Source organism: Sceloporus occidentalis, unplaced genomic scaffold, assembly GCF_023333645.1.
Source record: "Sceloporus occidentalis isolate IW3139 unplaced genomic scaffold, rSceOcc1.0.p SCAF_7, whole genome shotgun sequence".
NCBI classification, from domain to species: Eukaryota; Metazoa; Chordata; class Lepidosauria; order Squamata; family Phrynosomatidae; genus Sceloporus; species Sceloporus occidentalis.
In genome coordinates, this window is record NW_028316987.1 from 97697556 (window position 1) to 97705788 (window position 8233).

At 49.9% G+C, this 8233-nt stretch overlaps 2 pseudogenes; one reads left to right on the plus strand and one right to left on the minus strand.

Annotated features, from left to right (window-relative positions):
• Positions 1–406: 406 nt before the first annotated feature.
• On the minus strand, positions 407–2337 carry LOC149310228 (succinate--CoA ligase [ADP-forming] subunit beta, mitochondrial pseudogene; annotated as a pseudogene).
• Positions 2338–4602: 2265 nt separating this feature from the next.
• Positions 4603–6443, plus strand: LOC149310229 (succinate--CoA ligase [ADP-forming] subunit beta, mitochondrial pseudogene; annotated as a pseudogene).
• The last annotated feature ends 1790 nt before the right edge of the window (positions 6444–8233 follow it).

An 8233-nucleotide genomic window follows, 5' to 3' on the forward strand; every position in this document is an offset into this window, starting at 1 on the left:
GCAGTGATCTGAATGTTGGAGTGGGACCCGGGGAGACCTGGGTTCAAATCCTGGCTCAGCCATGGAAATGGTGACCTTGGTCGAGTCAAACCCTCTCAGCCCAGAAGGAAGGCAAATGTGGCAAAGCTCCTCGGACTAAATCTAGTGGAGGAAACCCTAAGCTAGGTTCTCTTTAGGGTCACCATAAACTGGGAACAACTTGGAGGCATGGAAAAGACATGATTGTAGGGAGAAACACAAGAGTGCACTTGGCATGAGACTTTTATTTGGAAGACATAATTTCCCCCTACAAGCTCTTTTTGATAATAAAAAAGTCTATCAAGAAGGATTTCACTTCAGAAGGAAGGAAGGAAGGAAGGAAGGAAGGAAGGAAGACCACAAGGTAAGAGAGATAAGACCAGAAATATTAAGAATACAATCCTTTGACATGAATGGTGACCACATTAAAAATCATTTTTCCATGCAAAGAATTTACGTTTCCGCATCAAAAATGGGAGGGAGGTAATTGCAGAAAGTATTTTAGGAAACAGAACAAAATGGAAACACCAGCCAGAGTTCTGCAAGATCAAGATGGCAGCGTAAACTTGACGTCCACCTGCGCCTCTTTGGCCAAGACCATGATCTCCGAGAGCTTCACAGCCATTTTGGCCGCCTGGTCCAGGTCATCGCAGGCCAGGATCTTCAGCCCGCTCTCCGCTATTAATTCTTTGGCATCCTTAACCCGGGTGCCTTGCAGCCGAACAACTATCGGTATTTTCAACTCCAGGTCTTTTGCCGACATGATGATGCCGTGCGCAATGACGTCGCACCTCATCAGTCCACCAAAGATGTTGACTAGGATGGCCTGGACTTTCTCGTTGGAAGTGATGAGTTTGAAGGCCTCGGTCACTTGCTCCACAGTGGCTCCCCCTCCGACGTTGAGGTAGTTGGCCGGCATCCCTCCGTGGAGTTTGATGATGTCCATGGTGGCCATGGCCAGGCCAGCCCCGTTGACCAGGCACCCAATGTTCCCATCCATGCCAATGTAGTTCAGCTCTGCGTTGGCAGCCTCCCGGTCTCTTTCATCCAGCTGGGTCCAGTCCTGCAGCTCGAAGATCTTCTGCTGGCGAAAGGCTGAATTGCTATCAAAAATGATCTTTGCGTCTATACACATCACCCTTCCTTCAGAGTCTTCAACCAAAGGGTTAATTTCCAGCACGATGGCGTCGTATTTGATGAAGAAGTTGTAGATCTTGATCATGTTGTCAGCTGCTTCGTAGACCAGGCGGGAAGGGAACCCCATCTTCTGGGCCAGCTGCACCGCTTGCTTTTCGGTGATCCCGTCCATGATGTCCACCGGCTCCTTGATGATGGCCTCGGGGGTCTCTGCGGCCACGTCTTCAATCTGCACCCCTCCCTGGGAGCTGCCAATGAGCACCGGGCCCTGGAAGGACCTCTCCATCATGATGGCAAAGTAGTACTCCTTCCGCAGGTATTTGCGCTCGCAGATGAAGACCTGGTTGCAAATCCGGCCCCTTTCCCCCGTCTGCTTGGTGAAGAGCCTCTTCCCAATCATCCTGGAGGCCATCTCCCTGGCTTCTTCTGGGGAGCAGACCATCTGCACCCCACCTTTCAGGCCCCCTTCGAAGACGCCTTTTTGCCGGCCGCCGGTCAGCACCTGCGCTTTGACCACCAGGTCTTCGGTGCCTATCCTTTTGGCCACTTGGTAGGCCTCCTCTGGGGTTCTGGCCACCAGTCCATAGGGAACTGGGATGCCAGCTTCCTTCAAGAGCTTCATGCTCAGGTATTCATGCAGAGACAAGTGCTTCAGCTGTTGCTGCAGCACCTGAAGCCCTTGCGTGGTGCAAAAGCCCCGGCTTCCCCCAAAGGCCTTGGGCACGGCCCTCAAGACCCTCCGGCCGCTGACCCTTCCCAGCAGTTTGGCCACCCAGGCTGCCGGACGGCAGATCATGGCTGGAGGCGGCCTTTGGCTCTCTCCTGCAGCTCTTCTCCAGCAGAATTTTCAATTGTCCTTTTACAAAAGAATTCCCCAGAGTTCCTTCTCCAACGGTTCAAAGCTTGGCTTCCCATTGGCTAAAGCCAGGCAAAGACTCCATGATGTCATCGCCCACAACAGGAATGATGTCATCACCCTGAGCTTGACCAGTGCCCTCCACCTCATCTGATGATCCGCACCTTCTGCAAAAATGGATAGGCTGAACCAATGGCCGAATGGTGCATCAACACAGAGGGTAATGTCATTGGTTCAAAGGAGCAAACGGAAAGATTGTGGCCACACATCTGGACCAATGAAAACATGCAGGTATAAATATAAGGCATTACCTTATTATTTATTATTAACCTCTAGTCAGGAAAATGAGGTGCACAAATATATGATGCATGACACCTGGCTTCAAAGCAATACAATACAGTTGGCTTCAAAGCAATGCAGTACACCTGGTTTAAAAGCAATACATACAAAGCAAAGCCAAGTCATAATGCCACTCTATTCTGCTTTGGTCAATTATCACCAGGAATATTCCTGTGTCTACTTCTGGGCACCATAATGCAAGGAGGATACTGACCAGGATGGGCAAAGGTCTGGAAACAAAACCTTTGAGGAATAAGTGAGGAAGTGGGTATGTTTAGCTTGGAGAAGAGAAGATTGATTGGTGACATGAGAGCCATCTTTAAATATTCTAAAGAGACATCACGGACGAATCATAGAATCATAGAGTTGGAAGAGACCCCAAGGGCCATCCAGTCCAACCGCCTGCCATGCAGGAACTCTCAATCAAAGCATCCCCATTGACAGATGGCCATCCAGCCTCTGCTTAAAGACCTCCAGAGAAGGAGACTCCACTGCACTCCAAGGAAGGAGTGTGTTCTGCTGTTGAACAGCCCTTACTCTCAGGAGGTTCCTCCTAATGTTGAGGTGGGATCTCTTTTCCTGTAGCTTGCATCCATTGCTCTGGGTCCTCTTCTCTGGAGCAGCAGAAAACAAGCTTGCTCCCTCCTCAGTATGACATCCCTTCAAGTATTTAAACAGGGCTCTCATATCACCTCTTAACCTTCTCTTCTCCAGGCTAAACATTCCCAGCTCCTTAAGTCCTTCCTCATAGGGCTTCATGGTTTCCAGGCCCTTCACCATTTTAGTCGCCCTCCTTTGGACACATGGCTCCAGTTTTTCAACATCCTTTTTAAACTGTGGTACCCAGAACTGCACACAATATTCCAGGTGGGGCCTGACCAAAGCAGAATAGAGTGGCACTATTACTTCCCTTGATCTAGATACTATACTTTTACTGATGCAGCCTAAAATCGCATTGGCCTTGTTAGCTGCCGCATCACACTGTTGACTCATGTTCAACTTGTGGTCTACTTGGACTCCCGGATCTCTTTCACACATAGTCTCGTTCAGCCATGTGTCCCCCATATTCCTATATCTGTGCAGAGACATGCTTCTTTTCTGTTGCTCCAGAGACTAGAATGAAAGTCAATAGATTCACATGAGAAGAAAAGAGATGCCACCTAAATATTTAGGGGAAACCTCTTGACTGTTTGAGCTGTACAACAGTAGAATGGACTGCCTTATAAAGTGGCAGATTTTCCATCTTTGGAAGCCTTTTGGGTGGGCATCTTTCAGGAGAGCTTTAGTTGTGTATTCCTGTGTAGCAGAGGGTTGGGATGGATGGCCATTGGTGTCCCTTCCAACTCTGTGATTCTATGAATCTACCTGGGATTTTTCTAGCATAACTTTATGTAGTTCGCCATTCCAAGCAGCAAGAGTTTTAAAGTGTGAATATCTTTCTTCAGATTTAATCCCAATTAGTACATTATGAGCATGCGGGCCAAGCATAAAGGGAAGCGCATGGTGGAAACCCTCGAAGAGACAACTGGAGTTTGTTGCTTCCACCTCAAGTGTCTCTGGAGACACTCAGCACCCCAAAACATGGTTAGGTTTTATGGGGCCCCAAAGTCAGAGAAATAGAATCATTATAGGGCTCAACAGGCCGCCCTGAAGGCAACCTCATGCCGTGGCCCCAATCCAGCCTTTTGAGGGCACAAAAAGAAGCTGCAAAAAGTGGCTCCTTTTTGCGCCCTCAAAAGAGCACCATAGCTGCAGTGGCGTGGCTGTATGGTGGTCCTTCAGTGCTGTGTCATATGGACGCAGCGCCAGAGGAGCATCATGATGCCACGTACTGTGTGGAGCAGCATGCAGCATCACAGTGCCCTGGGGGCAGAGTCAGGACGTGCGTCATCTGGTCACAACACTCTGACTCTGACCCCAGGTTGGCCTTTCAGGATGGTCTGGACTGTACAGGGCCAAAGTTGGAAAAAACTCCAAGGAACCATCAAGTCCAACCCCTTTCTGCCATGCAGGAATACACAACCAAAGAACACCCCAATTCTTTTGTCTCTGAGCCTTTGCTTGTCCTTTCCCTGGTCAAGACGTTCTCCAAATGTCAAACATTTGGCTATTTCTGTAGCTCCGTATCGCCAGTTGTTGTCCTTTGCCTCATCAGGAGATGCTTCTAGCTACCAAGACCAGGCCACCAAGTCCTGCCAAGAAGAAGCCCTTTTGGCCCATGAACCCTCTCCATTCCAAGCCATCATGGAATCCTTATTCTGGCCAATAGGGTCACAGGCTGCCAGCAGTTGGAGAAGGAACTCTGGGCATTGGATGTGCAAAAGGACAGTTGGTTGGTCTGTTGGAGAGTAGCTGGGAAGAAAGGCTAAAGCAGGGGAAGGGGACCCAAGCCCACCAACTCCAGCCATGATCTGCAGGCAAGCAGTGAGCCTTGTGGGGCGAGGGGCCGTCCGGACAGCCTTTAACACTGCAGCCAAAGTGCTTGGTTGTTGCTCAGGGTTGTACAGCCGCGGTTTCCCCACGCAGCAGCAGCAGCAGCAAAGGAGCCTGTCGCTCCATGAATACCTGAGCATGGGACTCTTGAAGGAGGCCGGTGTCTCTGTCCCAAACGGACTGGTTGCCAGGACCCCAGAGGAGGCCTACACAGCGGCCAAGAAGATTGGCACCAGTGACCTTGTGGTCAAGGCCCAGGTCTTGGCTGGAGGCCGAGGGAAAGGGACCTTCGAAGGAGGCCTTCAAGGGGGAGTGCAAATTGTCTGCTCCCCAGAAGAAGCCCAGGAGATGGCCTCTCAGATGATTGGGAAAAAGCTGTTCACCAAACAGACAGGAGAAAGGGGCAGAATCTGCAACGAGGTCCTCATCTGCGAGCGCCAGTTTCCCAAGAGGGAATACTATTTTGCCATTGCATTGGAAAGAGCCTTTCAGGGCCCCGTCCTCATTGGCAGTGCCCAAGGTGGCGTCAACATTGAAGAAGTGGCCGCAGAGGACCCGGGGGCCATCGTCAAGGAGCCCGTGGACATCATGGAGGGCATCCAGAAGGAGCAGGCCCTGCGCCTCGCCCAGAAGATGGGCTTTGCCCCCAAAGTGGTGGAGGAGGCCGCCGACAACATGGTGAAGCTCTACCACCTCTTCATCAAGTACGACGCTCTCTTGGTGGAGATTAACCCCATGGTGGAAGACCTGAAGGGGAAGGTGACCTGCGTTGACGCCAAGATCAACTTTGACAGCAACTCAGCTTTCCGCCAGAAGAGCATCTTTGAGCTGCAGGACTGGAGCCAGGAGGACGAGAGAGACCGGGAGGCCGCCAACGCAGAGCTGAACTACATCGCCCTGGACGGCAACATCGGCTGCCTGGTCAACGGTGCAGGCCTGGCTATGGCCACCATGGACATCATCAAGCTCCACGGAGGGACCCCGGCCAACTTCCTCGACGTCGGAGGGGGAGCCACCCCGGAGCAAGTGAAAGAGGCCTTCAAGCTGATCACTTCGGACGCCAGGGTCCAGTGCGTCCTGGTGAACATTTTCGGGGGCATCATGCGCTGCGACATCATTGCGCAAGGGATCATCATGGCAGCCAAGGAGCTGGAGCTCAGAGTCCCAATTGTAGTGCGTTTGCAAGGGACCCAAGTGGAGAAAGCCAAGGCGCTAATAGCAAAAAGTGGGCTGAAGATCTTGGCCTGCGACGACCTGGACCAGGCGGCCCAAATGGCGGTCAAGCTCTCAGAGATCATTACTCTGGCGAGGCAGGCCCACCTCGAAGTCAAGTTCCAGCTGCAGACCTGATGGTCGGGGGTCTCTGGCCTCAAGGTCCACCAAGTGTGCTCTTACTCTTAAAACAAAATTGTCTATCCAGTAATCTCCCTTCCCCTCTCCCCCCAAAAACATCTTTTTTAGAAGCCTGTGTGAGTATGGTTTCTGGTTTTCTGTTGGTTTTTAAAAATGGTCCCTCTTTATCTAAAGGTATCCTGTCATCGGTCACAATCTTGGTTACCTCTTTTGTCCTCAAGAAGTACTGGACGTTGGAAATAATTTTCTTCTGAATAAAAGCCTGGCCCTCGCTGGAACATTTTGTAGGTTTGTGAGAGTGTTTTAAGCCCTGGAGGCCACCTTGAGACCCAGAAGTGTCCCTGTGGTATCCCTACCTAAAATGTGGCCGTCACACAGGGTTGTGAAAAGGGTCTGTGGCCCACAGACTGGCCGCTGGAGTGAAAGACTTAGGGGCTATAGATAGCTGTGGGGAGGATGAGGGCATTGTCCTGCCAATGAGAATTCTGCACTCACTCACACAAACACACACATACAACCTCAGCCTCCAAATTCCTAAGGAGGCAGTAACTTACAATTCCAGTTGAGCATTTGGAAAACCATCCAAACAGAAAAACAGCAAAAGGCAAAGTGAACCTGATAATGAGAACATGGGGAACGGGCAAAGAGTGCAACCTGGCTGTGAATGATATTCAAGGTCTTTCTCTCTGCAGAACTAGACATTTGGGGACATTGAGGGACAGAATTCTTATTTGGGGGAAGACCAACGCTCTCATTTTGAGCCCCAGACCCCCTGCGCTGCCCATGCCACTGGAACCAAGGCAGGGGATCTGGAGGCTCTGCAGAGGCTGTTGGACTGCAGCTCCCAGCATTCCTCACCTCTGGCCAGTGGGGCTGATGGCAGTTGCGGTCAAGCAACAAGCCTCTTTGATCAGCACCTGCAGCTACTGAGCCCAGGCAAGCAGCTCAGATGGGAAAAGTTACTTTTTAGGAGGGGATACAACACCCAGAATCCCCCAGCCAACACTAGCGTTTATCACACTGAGGTTATTGGAGCTAAGATCCGGGGTGAGTGCGGGTCGAACGATGCAAATCGACGTTATAACGCAAGTGTTTTATCACACCTGGTTGCCCATTCGTTGCCCTTCCGAACTGAGGGGCAAGTCACGTGGTGCGGATTCAGGCAAAGCGGAGTGACTGCACATTGTATTTCCACACCGGTGCATACCATGGAGATTCAAGGATTCAAATTGGGACCCTTGCGCATGCCCAGTGGGGCCCTGAAGGCATCCTGAACCTTTGCACTTCCAGGTGAAGAAGGGAGCCTGGCTCCACTTTCATGAGAATGACAGCTTCCTCTTTCTTCTTCCCTGGCAGCCAAATTCAAAGGGTCCTCCCTGTCTGAGCCCCCATCCATTTCAGCCACATCCACATCTATCCTCTTGTCATTCCCCTCATCTATTCCATCTACATCTCTCCTTCCCTTTTGTAGCAGATGCCTTCTGTTAGGTTGCATCCACACTGGGGAAATAATCTGGTTTAACTCCTGGCTCAGTGCTATGGAATTCTGGGAACTGTAGTGTCCTGAGACATCGAGCCTTCTCTGCCAGAGCGCTCTGGTGCCTCAGCAAACTAACTTAAATTATTATTATTATTATTTTAAAATAATAAATTATTATTATTATTATTATTATTATTATTATTAAAATATTATTATGGGAGTTGGAGTTTGTTGTGGGGTCCTTGGCTCAAGGCTATGGAATTCTGGGAGTTCCATCTCTGCCTCCAGCCTCCTGTTTCATTTCCATCACATCTATAATCTGGATTGAAATCCCTTTCCTCTGCATCTGCATTAAGAAATAATCTGGTTTGACTTCACTTTAACTGTCCTGGCTCAGTGCTATGGAATTCTGGGAACTGCAGTGTCCTGAGACATTGAGCCTTCTCTGCCAGAAAGCTATGGTGCCTCAGCAAGCGAATAACTATTATTATTATTGTTGTTGTTGTTGTTGTTGTTGTTATTATTTTGCAGTGAAAGAATTTAATAATAATAATAATAATAATAATAATAATAATAAATTTCTTTCACTGCAAAATAATCTGTGTAGAAACTGCAGT